Consider the following 27,457-nt stretch of genomic DNA (forward strand, 5'->3'; position numbering starts at 1 on the left):
TGATAAAACGCTCCCAGCAGGAACCTCGCAGCGCCGAGAGCCAATTTCCAAACGTCAAATTTAGTTTTTAAATTCTTCCGACAAAGCCGTAATGCTTACCAATTAATTACTGCAAATGTCAATTAAAAATATTCCAAATATTTTGGAAGATTAAACTTCAATTAAAATGATTACATTAAACAAAGAAGATGCAACATTGGTTTAATGAGTTGCGCGAAAGGTGACAGCCTGCTGTGATCCGTACAGGAAAAAAATGAGTCCAAGGAAATTTAGTATAATTCTGTGGAATTTTTGTTCTGCAACTCGTGATGGCTTGATTTGTAAGCAAGTAGCTATTTCTTTGTTTGAGGCTCAATGTGAGTTTTATAACCATATATTGTATGTAAAATTGGAGGCACTTTTTTTGAGTTTCAACCATAATTGCGCAAATTATAAATGTTGTAGTAAATGCTTAGCATTGTTTCTTTTATGCATAACTGTTATACTTTATATTTAATTTTAATACTTGCACATTACTTTGTAGATATGAATGGATATTTGTTGTTTGGCTATTAATGCACCCAATCATTGGTCTTTCTTATTTAAAGGGGACCCGTCACCCAGACACAAAAAGCTGTATAATAAAAGTCCTTTTCAAATTAAACATGAAATCCAATTTCTATTTTTTATTAAAGCATTCATAGCTGTATTAAGCTCATTTGAAAATCTCAGTTGTCAATCAAATATTGTCTGCCCCTCCTCTATGCCTTAGGCATAGAGGCGGGCAGACAATTACGTTCTGTCACGGCCGGAACCCGATACCAGAACAAATGCCAAGCACCCTGGTCTCGGCTTCACCAGTAGTGTGACCACCGTTGGGCTTCGGGAGGAGCCCTCAGCTTACTTGGGTGCCACCTGGACTTAACGAGGGGTGCAAGGCGAGATGTTCTGGCTGGCGAAAGGGCGCGGCTGTTAGCAAAGTCTTTTTGGGCCGAAGGTCATGGTACAAAGAATTAGGCAGAAGGATGGTCAAACAGGCAGGGTTGAGGCAGGCGGATATCAGAATCGTCAGGCAGGCAAGGGTCAAACAGGGTTGTCAATCAAGGGGTTAAGCAGGAAGAGTTGTCGTAGGCAGGCAAGGGTCAGGATACAGAGTTCAGAGTAGTCAGGATACAGGCAGGCTCAAACACGGATAATCAGGATACAGAATAACAGGAACAGATGCACTAGGCTCAAAAACCACTTAGAAACAAAGTTCTATCACGGGCAAGGAACAGTACGCTGAATGGGCCTTAAATAGTATTCAAAATTAGCGCCAAAACGTGCGCAAAAACGAGCTGGCGCAAACACGCCAGCGCACCTGCGCCTTTAAGAGGCGTGCAGGCGCGCCGCGCGCACCTTAATAACAAAGATGGCGCCTAGGAGACACGCGGCGGCCGACCCTGCCGTGCAGGTAATTTTATTACACTTTCACTTTCCATTCAGCACTTCCTAGATGTCACTGCTCTCCCCATATTCCCTCTCTCTCTTCACCGTTTAATTTTGTAACCAGGACATGGGGATGGACATCAGGTCCCCCATTCTGGTGCACAAACAAGATTCTGAGATGATACAAGACTTGCCTAAATAACAGTGTCCACAAAATGGCTCCTGCCTGTTTGCTATAATTTTGAATTCCCAGACTAAGATGCAGATTCATATAATTGATATAGTGTAATTCAAGTTCATTTTGCTTGACTAATGTGATAAAATAGGATTTTGAATAATCTTTTTGGGTGACGGGTCCCCTTTAATAAAATTATGAGAAGCGATTCTCTCTATTTCTTGCCATATACAGAGGAATGGTGATTTTTGAACAGTGAACTTGCGGACTTTAGAAGGTGTTGAGAATTGTAGTTTGACATCTGAAGGAGCGCAGGTTGCAGGCTTATACAACTATGTGTGAGTTGTACAAATATTAAATCCTCCACATAATAAACTCAGCCACATACAACCCCTAATTTCATATTTGGATCTGAAAAAATGATTCCTTATTGAACAAAAGAATTGTCATGTTGAAATGCTGAGAGCTTCAGGGCAGTGGCTAGCAAAGAGACTAGTTTTTCGCAATAAAAATGCACGACTGCAGGCGTCAAATCTCCCAAAAATGCTTAATTCTCCATTGGAAATAACTGAGATTTCCACCGATAAAACCTACACACGGCAAAGTCGCCCAAATTTTCCTCCTGAGGTAACTTCTGGCGACTTCAGAAGAATGAATCGATGCGTTGGTTTTACTGCTGGAGATTTCAGTTATTTCCAATGGAGAAGCATTTTTGGGAAATTTGATGCCCACAGTCAAGCATTTTTATTGCACCAGACAAATCTCTGTCAGCTGTTGCCCTTAAAGACACATGACCGAATCCTTGCAAAAAGATCTGAAGGTAAGGTAGTGTGTAGAATAAAGTTGTTTCTCTGAGGGAAAGAATAAATGAAGCTTTCATTATGGACTGTTGGTTCTTTTATGATATTTTTGAGTGTATGCCCTTGTACATGAAGGGGGTTATTTATCCAAATCCAAAAATATCTCAGAATTATCGAAAAACTACTTTGACTAAAGCCGCACGGATTGTTCCCCTTATTTTTTCAATAATAATATTTTCCTGAAAATTTTTTGAAAACTCGATAAACCTGTGAAAAAATCTGAATCAAAATCTTCGGATTACTGCACGAAACCCAGCGCAGATAAGGATATCTTTGGGAAGTCTCCCATTGGCTTCTACATTAACTCGGCAGGTCTTTGGAATAGGCAATTGGAGTATATTTTTTTTCAGACTTTTAACACCCTTGGGGTTTGATAAATCCCGGATTGTGTATTCTTCCTTTACAAGGCCAATGAGAAAAAAATTGGACTTTAATAAATATTTAAAAGAAAGAATTGGGGTGATGATGCAAATTCTCCTATATCAGATCCGAGGATCGGAACTTACAGATGAGTTTGCTGTTGAATTTGTATGAAATAATGGAGACATAACTGTGCATTCCCATCATGCACCTTAAATAAATTGTGCTGTATTGTGTACCCACTCCCACAGTGCAGTACCTGCCGAAAAGCAATAGAGCAGACAACTACATAATGAAAAACTATAAAACGTGCCTTCTAATTCGCTTTCCCATATGTACCTCTAATTTCATCATAAAATGTAAAAGCTCTTACATGTACAGATGTCTGATCTGTTCATTCAGTCGGGTTTTTGCTGAAATATGTACAGTGTTTTTTTCTTTATGGTGCTTTCCAAAGATTATTTGTAGCCATGCGAGGGCCTCATACTGATAACTCTGAATGTGGGATTTGGAGCTAATGGGGTACAAGTTTCATTCAACTTCTATCATCTGACAAACCAAAAGAATGAAATGGTAAATTTAGCATCAAATTAACTTTAATTACTAAGTTTCAGATGAAAGCAATCATTGCTATGAAGGCAGTGAAAATAAGGACCCATAGGTCCTTAATTTTGAATCTAGGGAATTGTACATTAAGGGGTGTAATTTTCGATGCACACGGGTTGCCCACGTATTGACCCATGCACTACCCAAAGCTTTACACTTTCAAAATTGTGCACAAAGATTTTAGCCAGATAAGTGTAACTTCAAACTAATCACTCATTTTTTACTATAAAATCTGAATTTTTATTGGAAAAAAAAAAACTCTAATTTTTCAGGATTTATTATACCCCAAGGATGGAAAAAGTCAGAATCCAAAAATCCAGCATTTCAGACCTGCCGAGGTTCTATATAAATAAATGGAAGAAGTCCTGAAGATATCTGATCTGTGATGGGTTTCATGCAACAATCCTAAGATTTTCTGGTTTTCAGATGGAAAATCCGAAAAATTCGTACGATCCAAATTTTCGTACGGTTTTCAAGATTTTCCCCCGCACAGGAAATTTTCAGGAAAATGTATTGATAAATAAGGGGAAATAACCTGTGTGGATTTGGTCGGAGTAGATTACAGAAAATAATGAGAGATTTTCAGATTTTGATAAATAACCCCCTAAAAGTGTGGGTTCTACTGTAATCTGTGGGAATTGCACAGAGCTGCCACCTAATATCCAATAGTATTGCAAAGTGTTCTTTTTGTTCACTAAAACAAGCGCAACAGTAATTCTGCAGCATGATGATTATTATTTACTGGGTATTTGGAGAACTGTAGTTTAGCAAACCCGGGAGAGAGACGTACCGAGAAGTTTATTTCCTCTCTACAACCACTATTTAGTTTTATATTTTTTGCTATTTTGTGTGATGTGTAAAGTCCTACTCCTAGGTCCTAGCTATGAGGTTAGATTTATCTAAATGCTCTCTCTTTCTCTTGCAGATCTTAAGGTGGCCATAGACGCAAAGATCCGCTCGTTTGACAACATCGCCAAACGAGCGGATCTTTCCCCGATATGCCATTAACGAGCATGGCTATATCGGGGGTAATCTGATTGTTCGGCCGAACGATCCGATTATGCATACCTCCCAACTGTCCCTTTTTCGGAGGGACAGCCCCTCTTTTGACAGCTCAACCCGCAGTCCCTCATTTGTACTGGAAAGTCCCTCTTTTCTATGCACTGAACAGCCAGAAAAAGAAACAAAGTTTCTCACTTAATTGGCTTTTAGCAGAGAGCCCAGAACACCTAACAGGTGCAAATAAGATACTTTGTAACAATTTTGAGACACAAAAACACAGTTTAGATAAGGAGAAATATTTTCAAACTTTCGTAACCTGCCAAATTTTGTCAAACAAACATGGTAATTAAGGGGTGTGACAAACAAGGGAAAGTTGTGCTCACCACTATTTTTTAAAACATGGGATGACTTTGACGTAGTTGGCCAGCTTAAATATATTGCAATATATGGACAAACAATCCCTGTTTTGTTTAAAGGGTAAGGCATTTTTTAGTAGCAGTATGCACAAAATGTCGCTGTCTTAAATATATTGATAATGGGTTGAGTGCAGAGGACTCTTGTATTTGAATTAAGGGGTGTGGCCACAGAAAGGGGTGTGGTCAAAAAAATTGCTGCGCTACGTGTGGGAAAAATTTTTTTGTCCCTCTTTTTACTTCCAAAATGTTGGGAGGTATGGATTATGATGTGCAATGGGCTCTGGCGGGATCGGTCGGGACAAAATCAACCCTGACCGATCGACCAAACGGCCGATCTCCGCCGGACGAAAGATGGCGGCACACGCCACACGCAATCCGAAAATCGTACGAATCCTCGATTCGTACGATAGGATCTGTGTGTATATGGCCACCATTATACATGAAAAATTTCATTTCTGCCCATCTTTCTTTCTCATGTAATTAGCATTTTCACTCCCGAGCATCAACACATCCAAGAAAAAAAAATCTTGCTTTGTGTGTGCTTCCCATAAACTGTAACAGTAAGGCAACTCACTAGTTCATAACAACCTTTGCAAATTCTTTAGAAAAGTGATTTTTCTTCCCAAAACATGCCGATGAGCACATTGCTCTGAATGGATCTCAGCAAGTTGTAGCTGAGATAAACAAAAGCCAATGTGATGATACAATTAAAGGAGAAGGAAAGCTACCAAATCAGTTTATTGCCAATAGATTAGCCACAATAGTGCAAGCTATAACACTATATTTATTCTGCAGAATGATTTACCATACCTGAGTAAACAGCTCTAGAGTCTCTCTCTGTTTGTTTAGGATAGCAGCTGCCATATTAGCCTGAGTCTCCGGCCTGAGTCTCTCCCTGCTCCTGCATAGATCTGGGCTCAGATTACAGCAGGGAGGGGAGGAGGGGGAGAGGAGCAAACTGAGCATGCTCAAGCCCTAGCCCTGGAGGTTTAAGATGAAAACAGGAAGTCTGATACAGAAGCCCATGAGTACACAATAGAAGGAAAGAAATGTGGTGTTTCTTATGACAGAGGACTCAGAGCAACATAACTTTGGTGTATTTATATAGACCTTTCCGATAAAGCTTACTTAATTTTAACCTTTCCTTTTCCTCTTAATTATTTTATTAACCAATAGATAAAAATCTATGGAAGAAAAATGTTTTGGTTGCCTTGTGTTTCAGTTTTTGTGCAGGTAGAAAACGTTTGCAGTAGTATAAACTTTGGATTGTTTAGAAGCTTTAGCAAAAGTTCAGTTGTTTTGGTTTTAAACTAGCTTTTAATTTCATCTTAATGAAGTACTTCTATAACTTGCATCTCTGTTGCAATCAAGTGATAGTGTCGACAATTGAGAAGGAGAAACACAAGTTGCGGTAAATTTTATTTACCTTCATCTGCTGGTCTGGCCAATAACAGAATCCTACTTACAGTGTTTTTAGTGGAGTTCCAGTTACCTTTGATTTTTTTGCAATTTAATTATGACAGAATGATTAAATTGAATAATTGATTTTATCAGAGCCTTTCAGGGGTTCGATATCTCAGGCCACTAAAAGCTTTAATGGTTTGAGATGCCAATTCCTATAAAAGCATATTGCCAATGTTTTCAGGGGTACGTTGCAGTAGAACATGGTGGCACCCAGGTGTCCCTTGTAGTACAATATCGTTTCCAAGAATTACAATATTACAACCAGCGCAAGTCACATTAAGGGATACCTGGGGTCTGAGGGAAAAGTAATGCCAATATGATCAATATGATCTATGGTCAAAGTTCCCCAGGTTAAGGTAGCCTGACCTGGTATAAAAGGTTGGGGGGTTATTTATTAAAGTACGAATGTCAAAAACTCGTATAATTTGTTTTTTACTATAAAATAGGGATGCACTGAATCCAATATTTGGGATTTGGCTGAATCCCTTGTAAAAGATTTGGCCGAATACCAAACCGAATCCAAATCGGGGCGGGAAAGGAAAAAGTGTGAACATTTTTTTTACTTCCTTGTATTGTGATGAAAAGTCACGTGATTTTCCTCCCCAACCCTAATTTACATATGTGGATTCAATTCGGCTAGACACAAGGATTCTGCCGAATCCTGCTGAAAAAGGCAAAATCCTGGCCGAATCCCGAACTGAATCCAGGATTTGGTGCATCCTTACAATAAAATCCGAATTTTTAGTGGGGAAAATTTTTCCGAACTTATTAAACCCCGAGGGTGTTAAAAGTCAGAATAAAAAAGTACTCCAACTCAGACCTGCCGAGTTCATGTAGAAGTCAATGGGAGAAGTCCCGAAGTTATTCTGGGTTTCGTGCGATTAATGTTTTTCGGGCAAAAATCCAAAAAAAAGTTTTGGGGTGTAAAATCCGAAAAATTCATACAATTCTATTTTGTCATACATTATTCCAGTTTTTTCCTACACAGGAAATTTTTGGAAAAATGTATTGATAAATAAGGGCAACAAAACCTGTGCGGATTTGGTCGGAGAAATTTTCAGAAAATACTCGGATATTTACAGATTTTGATAAATAACCCCCTTAGTTTATTTCATATAGGGCACCCTGAGTATATTTAGCTTTTTGATGTTAAAATGATTTCCAGTTTACCAGGAGTGACACCAAATGCTCAAAATCATCCTCCATTCATCTCTATGGCAAATGCGATAGTTAGTGGTTTTGGGCTTCAGCTGTACTCTTATTGTGTTATTGCACTAGCAATAATAAAACAATCTTGTGTGTTGCCCAGTTGCAAGTAATCCCTCTAAATATCTTATCCTCCTGGCAGATACAGAAGGCCTTAGGCATCTACATAAATAATGATAATGATTGCAGTTGGTCTGTAGTGAGTAGCTGCTTAGCGCTAAAAGATTGGAAGATTCATTTCTGATGTTCTGGAGAAATCCTATTACTTCCTAACACAAGCGCAAGGGAATTCTCAGGCACTAAACGGCTCCTGTATACAGCGATTGCCTAGTTATGATATATTTATCTGCTTTCACCAAAGGACTCGATAATGTATGTTGCCTGTCCCTTTGTTCAGATAACTATCGTCCTGAGCCATCGTGCGGCCATTTGTCTCTCCCCTGCACGTAGTTTATCCTCGGAAATTGTCATGCTGCATGCGTGGTTTATGGTTCCCGCGATAAAGCTCCCAGTTTTCGGATAAATTATAGCGTCCCCTGTGTTTTTTGGGAAAATGCGTTGTCATGTCTTATATACAGGGAGGTTCAAAGCGTAACCTTTAGGGCTGTATGAATCAACCTGGGAAGAGTGAAGGTTTTAACAAATAACTTTAAATATTTTGCATTTATATCCTGCTAAAGAAAATAGCATTTGCTGAACATAGAGTTCCCTTGATAATGATTGTTGCCCATGATAGTTAAGCATTATAGAACCCTAGACCAACAACCATTAATCAATGTGCTTCATTATATGAAATAGGGATTTTTAGCCCCCCCAAAGTGCTTCTGTACCAGCCCAAGGCAACCACAGCCCTTTAGCAGTAAAGATCTGTGTCTCCAAAGATGCCCCAGTAGCTCCCCATCTTCTTTTCTGCTGATTCACTGCACATGCTCTGTGCTGCTGTCACTTACTGAGCTTAGGGACCCACTCACAATATACAGTACACATAGAATAGAAATGTCACAATATAAGGCTGATTAGTAATTAATACACATAATTACTACATGGCAGCACAGAAACCAGTGCAATTAGCATCAGAATTGAATAATCAGCAAACCTGTAGCATCAGCTTATATTACAGACCAACCTCATTTACTGCTTGATAATTAGTGACGAGCCCTAAGCTTAGCTTCTCAACAGCCAATCAGAGCCCACTGAGCATGTGAGTGTCACAGACACTTTCCAAGATGGTGACCCCCTGTGACAAGTTTGAAGTCCTGGATCATTGCTGCTATTGACAAGCTGAAACTTTAGCCTCGTGCAATAAGTTTACTATATAAAATGTGGCATTTTTAGACATATTCATTCTTAGGATTTATTTCTCCTTTAAGCCTTTGGAGTAATTTGCATTGAACTGCAGCAATTGCTTTATACATGTTTGGAAAATGCCAGTGCATGCCAGCGTGCCAGGGGTTGGATTTGTTTGCATACACTTGTTTGCCAACTTCCAAAAACAGCCATGCTGTGTCTCAAGCTCACCCGTGCTTATAAGGCACCTGGTTATTAAAAACCTTTAGAATTTTAATTTCCTTATATCCTGCTGTAATACTCGACAAAGAAAATATTTTCCTAGGCAGTGGTAACAGTTTAGGGAGCTTAATATTCCTTCTGCTCCTTTCCTACAAGAGTCTGCATTGATGGGAGAGAAGGTGAAAGAAAAATAACAATTCAACAAAGAATTTGGTTTGGATTTATACATAAATATTTTTATGGCAATAGTATATTGTAGGAGACAGTATAACTTCATGATCAAAATGCACGAATGTGCGGAAAACAATATTTAGGGGGTAATTTATCAAAATCCAAATTTATCAAATTTTTTTCTGAAATATTCTCCGACTAAATCCGCATGGGTTATTTCCCCTTATTTATCAATACATTTTCTCAAACAAATTCCAAAAAACATGAAGAAATTGTGAAAATTGTATGAAAATTCGAATCATACGTTTTTTTTTGGATTTTCCTCCTGAAAACTCTGAGGTGCCGGATTTTCGGATTTGGACTTTTGCATCCTCGGGTTATAATAAATCATGAAAAAAATAAAAAAACTTCGAGTTCCGAGCATTTGGACTGTACTAAATAACCCCCCTTAGCTCATTGTTTAAAGGAGAACGAAAGTCTTCTTCCACTTGGGGGTGCCAAATGTTAGACTTTAAACTTCCATAATCTCCATTTTATCCAAATAATCCACATTTGAAAAAAATATTTCCTTTTTCTCTGTACAGGTATAGGATCTGTTATCCCATTATCCATACCTCCCAACATTTTGGAGATAAAAAGAAGGACTAGAAGAGTTGCCATCTTAAAAAAAAATGGCCACGCCCATTTTTGTGACCACACCCCCTAATTACCATGTTTGTTTTACAAAATTTGGCAGTTTATGAAAGTTTGAACACATTTCTGTTTTTTTTTCAGTTATTACAGTTTTCCTAAAGAAGGTGAATTTCCCTTAAAGCGGAGTCTAAATTCTCCCAAGAGGCCTGTTTATCTTAATTGTTACAATTACTTATTTACTTATCTCAAACCTGTTACAAAAGTATCTTAGTGCATCTGGTGGCTGTTCTGGGATTTCTTCGAAAAGCCAATTAAGTTGGAAACTTTGTATCTTTTTCTGGCTGTTCAGTGCAGAGAAAATTGGGACATTTCAGTACAAATGCAGGACTTCGAGTTGAGCTGTCAAAAGTGGGACTGTCCCGCTCAAAACGGGACAGTTGGGATTTATACATTATCTACAAAGTTCCGAATTACAGAATGGCCGTCTCCCGTAGACTCCATTATAATCAAATAATCCAAATTTTTCAAAATTATTTACTTTTTCTCTCTAATAATAACAGTAGCTTGTACTTGATCCCAACTAAGATATAATTAATCCTCATTTGAGACAAAACCAGCCTATTGGGGTTATTAATGTTTATATGATTTTCTAGTAGACTTACCATGAAGGAAAGAGCCATTATGTGGAAAGTCCCATACTAGATAACAGGTCTCACACCTGTAATATGAAAAATTCAACTAAAATCCCATTATAATCTTCTTAACGCCCACAAAGATTAAAATTCGATAACATCCAGACTGCCCTCTCCCTACCATATTTTGTATCTATCCAGAGCATTGTGATCATGGAATGATGGAAGATTCTCTTATCTCTGTTTCTGCAGTATGGAAGAACAGGTTGCAGCAGGTCAGGCAATGCTTGGGTTGCCATCTTTCTTTTTCTGGAACTCTGATATCACTGGATGGGATGACTAGGGGGTGGGACTGACTCACCGATTGCCGCATGAATCGAGGAGTGTCCTGTCCAGTTTTTCTAATTTGGAAATTAGGACCAAGTTGTTTATGTCAGTACCTGACAGGTGGTAACCCTAGGCAGTGTATGTGGTTGATTTAAATGACCAGGATGTTGGGTTGTTCCTTAGTAAACTTATATAGTTGCAATATACTGTGCTCCTTAAAGGAAAACTATACCCCCAAAATGAATACCTAAGCAACAGATAGTTCATATTAAGTGGCATATTAAAGAATCTTAACAAACTGGAATATATATTTAAGTAAATATTGCCCTTTTACATCTCTTGCCTTGGACCGTCATTTTGTGACGGTCTGTGTGCTGCCTCAGAGATCACCTGACCAGAAATACTGCAGCTCTACCTGTAAAAGGAAGAAGTGTGGAAGTAAAAGACACAACTCTGTCTAATTGGCTCATGTGACCTAACAAGTATAGTTTGTTTGTGTGCACCGTGAATCATATGATCCCAGGGGGCGGCTCTTATTTTTAAAATGACAGTTTTCTATTTAGAATTATTATTATGAAAATGGTTTATTTACAGGAAGCAGGGTTTTACATATGAGCTGTTTTATGCAATATCTTTTTATAGAGACCTACATTGTTTGAGGGGTATAGTTTTCCTTTAACGTAAATGAATGTTTTGAAGAAACAATGAGGTTGGTAACATGATAACCTTTGACTTAGGTTCATATTGTACAACCCTCATCCATACACTGTATATATATATTTGCGTGCATGTCACCTTTATCCACCTCTGTGCTTTGATATCCATCACAAGAAAAAACTAAGCACCTATTTTCGTAAAATTATTTTATTTTTTTGAGTTGAATAAGTATGGTTTCTTTGAAAAGAGCCTCATTTTGTCTATGATATATTTTTTGGACTGTATGGAGCTTCCACGCCATGTTTTGCTTTGAGCTGTATTAAAGTGATGCTTAATTTGCACCTCGTGTAAACAGTGTGACAAAAACTCAACAACACCGTAAAGTGTTGGCTTACATGTCGGACTTGAGGCACTGTACTGTTGTTTCTAACCTCCTGGTGTGGATGAGGAACCATTAATCTTAATTAAGAAATAAAAATTGTCCCCACTGGGAAAAAATGCACTAATCTTACTTTTTCTCCAGCAGTCAATCACAGAAAGATATTAGTTCCGTAATGTATGTTTCACAATTTTTAGTTTTAAAATTTTTATATTGATAATTTAAAAATCGTCAGCTCGTCCTCATTTGTCCACTCAGGTTCAATAAGTTCACCCACAGTAACAACCCAGTCTCTGGATTTACTTACCCACCGCCATTGAAAAGCGTAAAAAAACCTGAATTATTCTTTATTGTTGCATTTACTATCTGGGTTGAGAACTCTGTTAAAGGGATTCTGTCATAATTTTTATGGTGTAGTTTTTGTTTCTTAATTACACTGTTTACACTGCAAATAATTCACTCTACCATGTTAAATTTAATTCCTAATCAAACAAGTGTATTTTTTTAATTGTAATATTGGTGTATTGGCGCCATCTCAGGTAATTTTGCCTGGTCATGTGCTTTCAGAAAGAGACAGCACTTTTTCTGCTTTCAGGCTGGCTGTTGTTTCTCCTACTCAATGTAACTGAATGTGTCTCAGTGGGACCTGGATTTTACTATTGAGTGCTGTTCTTATATCTACCAGGCAGCTGTTATCTGGTTACCTTCCCATTGTTCTGCTGATGTGCTGCTGGGGGGAAAGGGAAGGCTGATATCACTCCAACCTGCAGTACAGCAGTAAAGAGTGACTGAAGTTTTTTAGAGCACAAGTCACTTCACTGGGGGCACCTGGGAAACTGACAATATGTCTAGCCCCATGTCAGATTTCAAAATTAAATATAAAAAAATCTTTTTGCTCTTTTGAGAAATGGATTTCAGTGCAGAATTCTACTGGAGCAGCACTATTAACTGATGCGTTTTGCATTTGAAAAAAATATGTTTTCCCATGTCAGTTTCTCTTGACAGGAAGCATCAAAAAGTGTACTCCTCTAAAATGATAAGCAGAGAAAGTACGTCTAAATGTAAAGAACTGGTGAATGGCGCACTCGCTCTCCTTTTCTCATGTTTCTTATTAGAAGATAAAATGAGTTTATTTTAAGTCATTTCACTTCTGCTCAGATGACCTCTCTCAAGTTTTTCAGGTTTTCTAAGCAACACAGAAAGGTTGACCTAAATAAACTTTGTCAATAGTCTTCTATATTATGTTTTTCATTTTCTCTCTTCAAGGTAGCACCGGAGCTATTACTTTTGTATATTTATAATCAGCGCGAAGGGCAGAGAGCAGGCCGGATTTGCGGCAAGGCCGTATAGGCCCGGGCCTAGAGCGGCAAAAAATAGGGGCGGCATGCCGCCCAGCCGCATTATGGGGACATGTGCGTCCCCATTCAATTACACCAGCTGCGCCGGCGTGCTGGGAAGGGGAAGTGTAGGCGGGCGCTAGGACCGTGTGGCTGCCTGGTCGGACCGCGCGGCCTAGGGCGGCCGGCAAAGAAATCCGGCTCTGGCAGAGAGTACTTTTGAGACTTAATTTTTGTTAACGATACACCAAATCCATTTTTTTTTTGATTCGGCTGAACCCCTAAATCCTTTGCGAAAGATTCGACCAAATACCGAAGCAAATCTGAGTCCTAATTTGAATATCCTTGTTTTGTGACAAAAAGTCACATGATTTCCCTCCCACCCCTAATTTGCATATGCAAATTCGGATTTGATTCGGCCAGGCAGAAGGATTCGGCCGAATCTGAATCCTGCTGAAAAAGGATGAATCCTGGCCAAATCCCAAACCGAATCCTGGATCCCTAATTTTTTAATGGTAGCAAGTAGACGTTTCAGTCTTACACAGAGAAAATGAAGACATCATCGAAGGTCCTCTCAGCCTCTGTGTAGGATCGAAACATCTACTTACACCATAAATGTCCCATGAGTGCTCAGTGTCCTTCATGCTAATTTTTGCGACAGCACCTGTACTTTTTTTGCGTGGCAGAAATTAAACTGGCAGAAATAGTTATTGATAGGTATTGCCATACAGCAGACCCCACCTAAAATATAACTTGTAGCTTTTCTATTATACGTCTTTGTGTGTCCCCTAAGTACACATTTTGTGTCAGGCAGCCTAGATCTCATTTAATACCATGACAAATTACTTCTCTGTGAAGAAAAATGCATTTGGCTAAAAAGTGTGCCCACTGATCCCTAGCTAAGAGTATGTGGTAAGTGCAGACAAAATATATATGCTGCGTAGTTCTGATATCCCACCTCCCCTGCTCTGTAATTTACTGATGTGCGCAGAAGTGCATTGTGAACATACTGTATTCTTCTTGATGTACCATAATAAATTGTTCCCTGTGCTTTAGCTTGTAATTATCTTTGTACATAAAAGTTATCTTTAGTCTGGCTTAGTTACAGGTAAAAAGTATAGAAGCAAGGTATATTCAATTATTCCCTGTTACTGGGGCAACAGGACATGATTAACTTCTAGCAGCAGCTGGGTGGGACAAAAAAAAAGGTATTTACCTTGGCTCCCAGCCTCAGAAAGGGCCTGCTGTCTAGAAAGTAGATGATATTTGCCATCAGTGGTGTCAGACACTTTAACTTTTCCTGCTAAATCAGGGCCCCCACACCCCCACAAGATCCCCCCTCACCAGTCACAGGCCTTCTTCCCCAGCAAACCCCATTTGCCTTCTCCTGCCCCCCTTGCGGCGCGTACCTAATTCACCATCATTCACGAGCGGGGAAATTGGGCGGAGTGGCCATGGCAAGTGGGCGGATCTGGCAGGGCAAGGGGGTGGAGCGGGCGAGGCAAGCGGCTGGAGGGGGAGTAGGTCACACTGTGTGCAGCTGGTCTGGACAGCGGGGCCCACAAGGGCTGGGGACCACCGTTTTTTTCCCCAGAATTCCGCCGTCCCAGTCCGACTCTGAACAGCCTACTACATCCCTAACCCTCATGCCTTCTGCAGGGTTAGAGAATGATGACAGTTGAAGTACAAGAACAGAAAATTTGTCTTTGCTTGTGGGTCTGAGGTTCAGGTGGCTGGGAATACTGTAGGACCCTGCCCTCGTCAGCTTCATGAGTCTTCTAGTAACAATGCCAGCCACCTCCAACCAGCTTCTGCAGGTCCACCTTTACCTTATCCAGCCACATTTGTCTGGAACATTCTACTAAGTGGTAACATTGTGGCTGTGTATGATGAAACTAGAATGTGATCATCATCCATCATCTCAGTGTGCTAAGTCACACTAGCCATGGACATGACGTCAAGCCTGGAAGGCCCCCGTAGAGTCCTTCTTGCTCCACACTATTCCATATCCATGAGCCATTATTTTTGACAACTACAAATATATTTCCCAGGCTCTAATCTGTAATCAAACTGGTTAGAAGTGTGGAAGACTTAAATTATTAGGGGAGACTGTCAAGGTTGGTGTTGTTTTCTCTGGAAAAAAGGTGCTTGCGAGGGGACATGATTACACTTTACAAGTACATTAGAGGACATTATAGACAAATAGCAGGGGACCTTTTTACCCATAAAGTGGATCACCGTACCAGAGGCCTCCCCTTCAGACTAGAAGAAAAGAACTTTCATTTGAAGCAACGTAGGGGGTTCTTCACAGTCAGGACAGTGAGGTTGTGGAATGCACTGCCGGGTGATGTTGTGATGCTGATTCAGTTAATGACTATAAGAAGGACTTGGATGATTTCTTGGACAGACATAATATCAAAGGCTATTGTGATACTAAACTCTATAGTTAGTATAGGTATGGGTATATAGAATTTATGTGAGAGTAGGGAGGGGTGTGTGTTTTCATTTGGAGGGGTTGAACTTGATGGACTTTTTTCAACCAAATTTAACTATGTAACTTTGAGCATCTTTGTCGTGGCGCTGTTTGTCATGCCTAAACATTCAAGGAGCTCACAGGTGCTGAAAACCAAGTCAGATTCGTAAAACCATACAGTAGAAGCCTCTGGCAGTACTGAGATATTTTCTTGGGTAGCTGAGAAAACTGAGGTTATAAAACATACATTTGTGGAAAAAAATTTGCTAGTAAAAAGAAAAACTTGAGATAAAAGTGTTTTTTAGATTTTGACAAATCTTCATTCCTACTTAACCTATAGGCTGGGCTTCCAAAACGTTCCCAGGTAGACCTTCAGACTGGGTCTTCACCATAAGCAGCTGACAAAAGCCAGTTTTTAATGTGTTGCTTTTTAATTTTTAAGATAAAGTGTCTTTTTGAAGTACCAATGCCTTTTATAAATATTTTCCATGGATGTCTCATTTAAATGTGTTGTTCAGTATAAATGTAGGAGGCAATTAAAGAGTGAGCATGTATTTATGACTTTAATGAACCACAGCCCTTATGTGTCCCTTTCCTGCACCCCTCACAGCCCATCTGTATACCAATTTTAGCACTGTAAATCAGGATACGATGCGTGACCTTATGACTTTATTTGTTGGTACATCTGCTCCTCCAATATGTGATCTTTCCTCCGAAGGAAAAAAAAAAAGAGATGCAAATATGTCCCGTTCTTTTGTGTTTTGTACAGCCTTGCAACGTGCTTGGGGAAAAAAAGTGACTTAATTCCTGTTTAATTTGAAACAGTTTAATAAATACGGAGTCACCATTTAAAAGAGGCTTTAATTCAGGCTAGCACCTTGATTTGTGGTTGCTATGGAGAATCAAATCTGTAGTTTGACAAGAAGTCAACCATTTATGACAGCACTTTATCTTGTCTTTCCAGAGGAAGGAAATGTCAAACGTGAGAGCCGGAAAAAAAATTAAAGCCTTGAAACACCAGAATTTCTTGATTTGATTTTATTATTCAGCTATCATATCCATTCTGATAATAGCGACTCGCTGAAAATAAATAATGTTCCCTCGGTAAAATCAAATATTTTCCCGTTGGAATGGACAGGTCTTTGTGACTGTCACTGCTGTGAAGTCTGGCAGGAAATAGCATTATTAGATAAACCCGCAGTGCCCAAATCCAATTTTCTTTTCATTATATTGTCAAAATAATTATACCCGTGTAATTTGGGTAAGGGAAGGCAGAACAAGTGAAACAGACTATTAGAAAGTACAAATATCCATATAGCCCAAGCAAGGTACCTACGATTGGTAATGGCCAAATAACGGCCCGCATAAAGGAGGTGTCCACATTTAATTTATATTAACTTATATACCCACACTGATATGGGACTTATCCTCCAAATGCGATTGAACAATATTAGATAACCAGGACTGGTTATCTAATATTGTTCAATCGCATTTGGAGGATAAGTCCCATATCAGTGTGGGTATATATTAGAAATTCTTGCTTTGTGATCCTTGCATTCTTTGGGCTTGTGTGTGCGGAAGAGAATGCTCAGAATTGATCATCACGTAGAAAATCTCTCCTTTAGACACTTTTGTTCTGGCCTGTGATTCCGCAGGATGTGTCCCATGACTGGGAAAAACACTCACATAATGAAAGAGATTCTTGCCCTAGATCAGATTTTTCTACTTAATTGTGGCTCTATACACTCCTTATATATAATGGTAGTCTACCTGAAGCCCTCCAGCTAGATGGGTGATAGAAATGTTCCCAGATTCTGTTGAAACACAAGTACTTCTCAAATAAATACATACACATTCTGTATCATAGTTACTATGTAACATGCTTAATCTTCCTTGTATCACAATGGTTTGTTAAAATGCTATTATTTTTGTTTATATATAAACCATGGTTTAAATCCCAGAGGAATTGTGTTGCTTCCTCAACATTGGCGACTTTTCCTTCCTAAAGAGGTTGCTGAGATGAGGCCCTCCAAGATTCTTACGTTCAGGGGAAGGTTGAAAGCCTTCTCGAAACCTTCCATAGTTTTTTGCAGCTCAAAAGCACCAAGAACTTTGAAAATCTCTCAAAACTGTTATACCTCCTTTGGTCTTGAAAGGTATTCTCCACTGGTCAGAATCTTGAAGACATCAGGAAAGTATCCTACTATTTTGGATTTCAGACTGGTGAATCATTTCTTCAAAGTCCGATCTTTTAAGATGTATTTTACAACACAACTGTATGATAACCATAGATCACAGGGATGTCTGTTATCATGTTCCCCTCTTTCCATAAGATCAAAGATTTCTGAGATTCTCAGTAGATTCTCAGTAGATCCCGAGATTTCTTGTTTACATCACTGCTTTTTGGCTTGGCAAGATCACCAAGAAACAACTTGAATATTTTTATAACTCTTATATCTCATCAGCGACAGATGGATGTTCAAATTTTCCAATATTTGGACAACCTGTTGATCAAGGCCCCTTCTAGGGAGATGTTAATGCTCAATGAAGAGAAGGTTCTGCATATCCATTGGTCCCACAGTTGGCTCATAAACTAGAAGAAGACACAGTTATTAGAAGATTCAAACGTAGCAGCCAGCGAAAGCATCAGTTTTTAAATTCTTCACTATATTCCTGGGAGATAGATCTTTTTATTACTGCTTTTAACAAAAAGCTTTGCAGATTATTGACAAGATTTCCTATGAGAGGAGCAGAGGCAACGGATGTGATGACAACACCTTGGGCTTTCAGGATGGGCTATGACTTTCCTCCTATTCCTCAGATCCTACACCTACTATGGAGGATCTTGGTATGGCAGGTAGTTTTAATCTTGATTTCTGAATTCTCCTTAATATTCTTACATTGGAAGTTTGTGCCAATGACTTGCAAGAAATAAACCATTTGTTCCCTGCAGCTTTTTTATCTTTATACTAAATCATGATAAACATATCATATAAAAAAAAGTCAAGAAGTGAAATGCCAAGGGTAGTTTAATGAGCGCCAAAATGAAGTGAAACTTTGCTAGTGTCATCCCCAGTCAGCAGATCTAAAAATCATTGAACGAATGGTCTGTTTTTTGTGGTCTAGGGGATAAGTTTACTTGTCCCTACCGCATCCTCTTCCATGCGCCGAGTCCACTTCGGGTGCTGCTCTCGCCACTTTAGGGTTTTGACATGGCGCTGCGCGTGACGTCAGCATGCACTGGCAAGAAATTCAAATATTTAAAGGGCCCTCGTCTGGTAACTCATTGTCCAACTAAGGTCTAATTCATTAGTTTCTGGGTGTGATTCTGAGTGTTCCTGGTCTGTTCTTGACCCTGCTTGTCCCTGACTTTTCTAGTCAGCTGCCTGTCCTGACATTTACTTATATATTGACTAATCTTTTGGATCCTGCTTTGTAACCGAAAACTGGTGTGTTTGACTTAGCCTGTGACCTTGACTATTCTCTCGTTTCCTGAATATGTACTTCTCATGATATCCGTGTATTGACCTGGCCTGTTTCCAGACCACGATTCTTGTTCTCTGTTCCAGTTACAACGTTCGGTTCACTTGCCTGCCTAGAACTATATCCCTGGTCCTCTCACGTTAAAACCCGGCGTCACGAGTAGCGGAGTACTTCTCCCGAAGCCAAAGGTGGTTGTTATAGTCCGAAGAGTGAGCCGCGACTGGGACCTTGGAGCTAGTTCTGGTGTTGCGACTTCGTTCTTAACAGTTTTTCCTGTATGTTCACTTCAGGAATCCACACTGAATATAGCTGGTATTATGCCAAACTGGGGCATTATTAGAATGAAAATATTGGCATTATTGTTATGTTAATATACTGAAAAAAATATCTTTATAAACAGTGTGTATTGATATAGTGTGTGTCACATGAATAATTAACCCTTGTATAGTATAGGAAATACTGTACCCCTGTTGAAAAATATGAGGATGTTAGAAGTCATCTTGAAGTTCCATCATTCCATCAAAAACTTGTCCTGTAGCATCATGCCTTTATATGGTCATCAAACTCCTACATGAATTCTACTACAGGTATGGAACCTGTTATCCAGAATTCTCGGGACTTGTGGCTTTCCCGATAACGGATCTTTCTGTAATTTGTATCTTCATACCTAAAGCTCCCCATAGACGCGACGATTCTTCTTGCCGAACGACCGATTTAGGGGAAGTTCGACTAATCCTTCAAAATTATCGTGCGGTTAGTGGGATTCGAACGATCCTACATTTTACGATTTTTTGGCCGACATCTGTCAGGAAATTGATCGGCCAGGTCAAAAAATCTTTGTCGGTCCCAGTGCAATGTATCTATGTTTGCAGGGCCAAGCAGGCAGCTCCCCTTTGTTTTCCTGGCAAATTGGTCTTTTTAGTTGATGGCGTTCCGAGAAGATCGTGGTCTCACGATGAGGATCTGATCTTTTAAAAATCTCAACATCTATGGCCAGCTTAAGTGAGTCTACTAGAAGAAGTAAACCCCATGGGCTGTTTGTGCTTTCAATAAGGATTAATTATATCTTAGTCGGATCAAGTACAAGGTACTGTTTTGTTATTACAGAGAAAAAGGAAATTATTTTTTAAAAATTTTTGATTATTTGAATAAAATGGAGTCTATTCCATAATTCAGAACTTTCTGGATAACGGGTTTCTGGATATTGGATCCCATACCTGTATCTTTATATTTTACATTAGGGGGAACCTTATTTCCAAACCATAGGCTAACATTAGACTTTCCTCTTTACTTCATCACATGGGCTGTCAGTGTGACTGCTTCCAGGAGCTAAGGCGTTTATGGCCAGGGTCAAGTGTAGGGCTACATCATCCAGCTGTATATGGGTTGTGCCACTAAACAGTCCTTGTACTCCAAAATACTTCTTCTTCTTCTACTGCAAAATCTGAGGCGTTGCAGTGTTTTGAACTATGTACCAAACCCATAAAATAAAGTCTTTCCATGAACAGAATGCAAGTAGTCTATGGATAAACTCTCCGTCACCTTCTGTTTGCCAATCCACCTTCCAAAATGTTCCTAGTTCTTTTACATATGCCAGTCACCCTACAACTGCACACTCTGGGGTAGAGGGTAATAAAAATGGCTGCTAACACCAGGGAACACGCGTTTTGACCCTTTGTAGAGGTATACATATTCACACAATCTATGCTGTTCTTTTGGTTTGAAACATTTATTATCCCTGGGTGACAGAAATGTACATTTAAATACCCATTTTATGCATATGCTTCTTGGTAAATTGAATTAAATAGGGCAAAACAACCATTTCACTTAATTTCAGCCTTTCTTTAATTAGAACTTTATTTTAGTCTTGGTTGGTTTTACCTTTGTCTATTTGACATCTTCTTGGTTTTGAAGCTTTTTTTGAAGCTTTTTTAAATAATCATAACCCGTACCCCGATTACATTCTATTTCAAAATCCCCCTTTCTAAGAAGTTTTAAGTAGTGATGCAACAAATCCACTATTTTAGAACTCGACTGAACCCGAATTTGGCTGGATACCATGCCGAATCCGAATCCTTATTTGCATATGCAAGGATCTGTGCAGCCACTGGGACAGAATGCTCTGTTATACAGATGGCTAGAATCTCTGCCATAAAGCAGGACAGGACTGCTGCTTACAATGGGGATCAGATAGGATCTGTGCAGCCTATGGGACAGAATGCTCTGTTATACAGATAGCTAGAATCTCGGCCATAAAGCAGGACACGACTGCTGCTTACAATGGGGATCAGATAAGATATGTGCAGCCACTGGGACAGAATGCTCTGTTATACAGATAGCTAGAATCTCAGCTGCCATAAAGCAGGACAGGACTGCTGCTTACAATGGGGATCAGATAGGATCTGTGCAGCCTATGGGAATGCTCTGTTATACAGATAGCTAGAATCTCGGCCATAAAGCAGGACAGGACTGCTGCTTACAATGAGGATCAGACCCTGGTCCATAATGCTCTGTTATACAGATAGCTAGAATCTCAGCCATAAAGCAGAGCATGACTGCTGCTTACAATGGGGATCAGATAAGATCTGTGCAGCCACTGGGACAGAATGCTCTGTTATACAGATAGCTAGAATCTCAGCTGCCATAAAGCAGGGCAGGACTGCTGCTTACAATGGGGATCAGATAGGATCTGTGCAGCCACTGGGACAGAATGCTCTGTTATACAGATAGCTAGAATCTCAGCTGCCATAAAGCAGGACAGGACTGCTGCTTCCAATGGGGATTATGGGACTGTACTGCTTTATCGCAACAGGAGGGGAAACATAACATTAAATATTTACCCCTAAAAACATTTCTGTTACATAATCTGCAGAGTGCTGCATTGGTAACAGAAACATGCTTGCCCTGCTTGTTCCCCTGCTCCCCACCAGCTTGTGCTACCTGTATTCTTTTATATAGGAGGGCGGCTGGGGAGCAAGGGACATGGGGGGGGGGACCATGTCTTCTTCTTTCTCTATAGTTATTCCATTGTATACAGGCTCGTACACTTTGAAATCAAACCCGGGACCCCCATGCCATTCTCTGCCTAGTCTTGCTTGTCAACTTGGATTTTAATTCAGAAGAAGTGAAGAAGTGAAGATGCGTGTATCTCCATGCTATGGTACTGTCCAAAGAAAACCTTAAATTGGATCTCATTAGTAAAATAGACAGGTGGTGTCACTTGACTTGGGCAAGTTCAAGTTTAGGTTACATCCCATTTGTTTAGAAACAAATCCCATGCTTGGTTAGAAAACTCTTATGGCATTTTACAAAGCAGCGACAATGTGGGATCTAAAGCAGATAATACAAGGTTAAATTCAGTGGCGTAACTACCGGGGGAGCAGGGGGTGCAATTGGGCCAGGGCCCGCACCCCTGCAGGGCCCCCCGGCAGTCACATGCTCACTGCAGCGGCTGCAGCGCCACACGGAAGAGGGTGGGGGGCGGGGCCCGGCTGCACTGCCCGCACCAGGGCCCGCCTCCACCTAGTTCCGTCTCTGGTTAAATTGCAGTACAGGTATGGGACCTGTTCTCCAGAATGCTCGGGACCTGGGGTATTCCGGATAATGGATATTTCTGTAATTTTGGATCTTCATGCCTTAAGTCTACTAGAAAATCATATAAACATGAAATAAACCCAATAGGCTGGGGTTGCTTCCAATAAGGATTAATTATATCTTAGTTGGGATCAGGTACAAGTTACTGTTTTATTATTACAGAGAAAAAGGACACCATTTTTAAAAAATTGGATTATTTCATTTTAGTGGAGTCTATGGGAGACCCATAATTCGGAGCTTTCTGGTTTCCGGATTACAGATTCCATACCTGTATTCAGATTTTTAGTCGTAGTGTAAGAATATCCGCTGCTGCTTAGGACGCTTAGGCCTTTTGGCTGTCTATGACTTTTTTGTATATTACAAAGGAATCCCTGTGTTTCATTTATTGTAATTCATTTTTTTGTCACCTTGTTGCCCTTTAGATTGGCTAAAATGCTTTGCTCAAATCCCAGTAGCATTTCAGAAAGAGAGAATCCCGGAGAGCTTTACCAAAACCGATACAATAGATGGCGACTCAAAGGGTTTAAGAAGGAGCCTAAAGAAATTGAGTTTAAAGATGGGTTCGAGGGTGAAGTTTTGGGCTGTGTTTTGAAAATGAGACAAAGCAAAGAAGGCAGATTCATTGGAGGCCAATGTTTTAAGATGTCTGGGAGATAAGTGCTATTGTTCGCATGGAATGCGACTCTGGGCTCTGTCTCTCTACTTTGAAATGTGCCTGTTCCTGCTGAAAATTAAGTGTCCCATCTGAATTAAGAGCATTTCAGGAAAGAAAAAACAAAACACTGTGGCCTATTATTATACCACAGGTAGCAGGGAATGTTAGCATTTACTCAGTTCCTCCATTTTTACCAAAATAAAATGCTGCCTTTTAAATATATCTCTTTATATAGAGACACAATGACACTGCTGCTTTCTGATTCAGAGCTTTTTCAAGCAAGCAGTTGTCTATGTTTCAAATGAAGTCAAACTTTTTCAGCTTTATTTCCTTGATGGGGAACAATGTTTAGAAGGTACTGTTAAATGAGGTAAAAATAGAACCATATTAAACAGCACTTGATTCCCTTGCTGTGCCCGCTGGAGCTGTGTCTGTTTACTGCGCCCATTCATGTACCTGGAATACTAGAGATGTATTATTGTTATTAACAAGTATCTGTAAAGCACCAACATATGCCGTAGCGCCAGTGGCGTAACTAGATATTACTGGGCCCCACAGCAAATTATTTTTCAGGCCCCCAAAATGTTTAGAGGTTGACTTGTTTCTCCAATATTTATTGAAATTGTATATGAATTAGGGCCTCGTGGGGCCCCTACACCTCCTGGGCCCCCCTGCAGCCGCAGGGTCTTCTTTCTCTGTAGTTACTCCCCTGCATAGCGCTGTACATTAATTAAGTGTATAGAGTCAACACTCACATTAAATACAAAAGAGGACCCTGCCCAAAATAGTTTGAGGGCATGTGACAAATACATCTAATTTTATTTGTACTCCATTTATCCTCTGGACAGAAATCATTGGTGCTGGAGAAGAGGATTTAATCTCCAGGAAAGGAAAGATGCAATGATTGTGGTTGTAGATTTGTCATTGGCAGTTACTATAATAATTAATTTTAGATTCTGGCCTAAAAAGGTGGCCATAGACGCAAAGATCCGCTCGTTTGGCAACATCGCCAAACGAACGGATCTTTCCCCAATATGCCATTAACAAGCATGGCCATATCGAGGATAATCTGATTGTTCGGCCGAACGATCCGATTGCTATATGCCATGTGCTCCGGCAGGATCGATCGGGTCAAAATCGACCAAACGACCGATCTCCGCCGGACAAAGATGTTGGCACTCGCCACACATGATCCGGAAATCGTACGAATCCTGGATTCGTACGATAGGATCTGTGTGTCTATGGCCACCTTTACGCTTCTCTTCGATGAAAAACACACCAGCCTGGCGTACTAGTCTAGTAAGCAATGTTCTGCTGATAGGTAATGATTGTGGAGTTCACTAAAATAATACCCCTGGCCACTATGTTTTTAAAAGGATTCTGTCATGATTTTTATGGTGAATTTTTTAATTCTAATTTACATTGTTCACACTGCAAATAATTCACTCTACAATATAAAATTTCATCCCTGAACCAGCAAGTGTATTTTTTTTAGTTGTAATATTGGTGTGTAGGTGCATCTCAGATCATTTTGCCTGGTCATGTGCTTTCAGAAAAAGCCAGCACTTTAGGATGGAACTGATTTCTGACAGGCTGTTGTTTCTCCTACTCAATGTAACTGATTGTGTCTGAGTGGGACCTGGATTTTACTATTGAGTGCTGTTCTTAGATCTACCAGGCAGCTGTTATCTTGTGTTAGGGAGCTGCTATCTGGTTACCTTCCCATTGTTCTTTTGTTTGGCTGCTGGGGGGAAAGGGAGGGGGTGATATCACTCTCAACTTGCAGTACAGCAGTAAAGAGTGACTGAAGTTTAACAGAGCACAAGTCACATGACTGAGGGCAGCTGGGAAACTGACAATATGTCTAGCCCCATGTCAGATTTCAAAATGAAATAAAAAAAAAAAAAATCTGTTTGAGAAACGGATTTCAGTGCAGAAGTCTGCTGGAGCAGCACTATTAACTGATGCATTTTGAAAAAAAAAACATGTTTTACCTAGACAGTATCCCTTTAAGTAAAGAGGAAGGTCGGCCTGTGGTCTTAGTTTAGCGATTATTAACACGGGGGATGCCTAAAGAATTGCCATTAGGGTTGCCACACTGGCTGTCCAGTTCAAAACTGCCTGTTCCGATTTCAATGATCTGAAATACACACAGGACTCTGCCTCGATGAAACAGAACCCAGCCAATCACTGCATGCCATGTCATAGCCATGCCCCCTGACCACAAAGCATACCCTGAATGTCATCAGCTCCATCACTGATATCACCGAACCTTTGAGGACAAAAAAAGTGTCCCAGTAACTAAAGAAATGTAAAACACTCTCTGTAGCTATTTTGTCACATTAAGTACGAACTTGGCATTACTAAAAGTGGTGCATCTGTTTTAGAAAACAAAGTGGAGTTCAATTACTAACATTGGTGCTAATTTACTCCAAAACAGCTCAGCACAGTTCAAGTTTGAAAATGAAAGCAGATATCTGATTGGTTGGTGCTGGTAACTACTCTGGTGCAACTCTGCTAAACAAAATCTGGTGTTTCTTTTGCAACATTAAAAAGAAGCGTCAAGCTTTGCGCAACAGTGGAAGCCTATTAATTCAAGGTCACAATGGGGTGGTTTTAGAGGTTTTTGAAAACCACAAATACGCTTGTTTCCAAGAATGTATTATTATTAACAGGGGCGGAACTACCGGGGGAGCAGGGGGTGCGAGCGGGCCAGGGCCCCCGGGCAGTCCGCGCCGCGGCGCATATTCCCGGGCCAGTTCCGGGTGTACGGAGGGGGCGGGGGCCCGGCTGCGCGTCCTGCGCCAGGGCCCGCCCCCCCTCTAGTTCTGTTTCTGATTATTAAAAGATTTGACATGCACTTAACGTCCTGATACATTGTGAGAGACAGGTTGCCACATTGATAACTATTGATAAGATTTGTAGGGGATTGTGCTCTGTACTTTTCTACAAGGATCCCTTTATCAAATCAATATTTGATCAGGTATGGCACCAATCATGGTGAACCTGCTAGAATATCATCAACTCCATTCAAGATTCTGATGTAATGGAGGATATGTTTGAATGTAACGTCACAGAGTAAAAGTCGATGGAGTAAATATCCACTCATTTGTTGAGGTTGGCAAACAAGCCTATCTTTGCCTGGACAGATTAACAAAAAGGGGCCTATGGGACCACATTGTCCTCACCTAACAGTATGGAGGCGCCTTGCATGGAAATTTTCACATTTTTACACTTTTGGGTTATTTTTGCTTTTAAAGCAGACCTGTCATCTACATATAAAAAGCTGCATAATGAAAGTCCTTTGCAAAGTAAACATGGAAAACAAATTATTTTTTTCATTAAAACATCGAAACCTGTTATAAAGGTGATGTAACGATCTCGTTATCGGGAACCTTGCTTAATGATGGGTACACTCACAATGCACAGGGGATCCCTGTGGATTCCGGTGTTCACCGACACCCCAGGCTTTCTGCTGCGGAAAACACAAGAAGAAAGTGCATGACAAACAACAAGTCCCTAAAAGAGGTACCGGCAAGGATTTAGAAAAGACGTGGTCGAGAAACAAGCAAAAGATTCAAGGCAGGTGGCAAGAATCGGAGTCAATAACCAGCAATACAAATCACAATATAACTCTTAGGCAGGAACAGTAAAACTGGAACCAGCCTGGACATTCTCAAAATGGTGTGCTGGCCCTTTAAAGATGATTTGGCGCCAAAATTCAAACCCGGCACCCCTCAATGACATCATGACGCAGGCATCAATGGGACCAGGAACCCCCGCGCCTGGAAAGTAAGAGATCACTGCAATCTCCTGGCGTGTCTTACAGGTGTTTAAATATCTGAGCTGTCAATCTAACATTATCTGCCCCGCCTCTATGCCTGAGGCATAGAGATGGGGCAGTCAATTACTTTCACTTTCCATCCAGCAATTTCTACATGTCACTGCCCTCCTCACGTTTCCCCTTCCCTCCTCAGGCTCTATTATTAAAGGGCACCAATCATGACCAAAATCATTTACTCAGTAAATACACTATGTGAAAGTTCAAGAAATCCGATTTTTAAAACAGTTAGAATTGTTTGTATAATGTAAATGATCAGCTCACTATTCC

At 40.1% G+C, this 27,457-nt stretch overlaps 1 protein-coding gene and 1 long non-coding RNA gene across 13 annotated transcripts in view; one reads left to right on the forward strand and one right to left on the reverse strand.

The window, feature by feature from the left end:
• The window catches only part of foxp1.S (forkhead box P1 S homeolog), a 629,350-nt gene that overhangs the window by 98,201 nt on the left and 503,692 nt on the right, over positions 1-27,457 (forward strand). The window lies entirely within an intron of this gene.
• LOC121393374 lies at positions 1,676-17,071 on the reverse strand. Its single transcript, XR_005961034.1, has 3 exons — positions 16,919-17,071; positions 7,317-7,321; positions 1,676-1,711 (listed from the first exon to the last, which is right to left on the reverse strand). It is a non-coding gene; the product is annotated as an uncharacterized LOC121393374 (long non-coding RNA).

This window comes from Xenopus laevis, chromosome 4S (assembly GCF_017654675.1).
Source record: "Xenopus laevis strain J_2021 chromosome 4S, Xenopus_laevis_v10.1, whole genome shotgun sequence".
Taxonomy (NCBI): Eukaryota; Metazoa; Chordata; class Amphibia; order Anura; family Pipidae; genus Xenopus; species Xenopus laevis.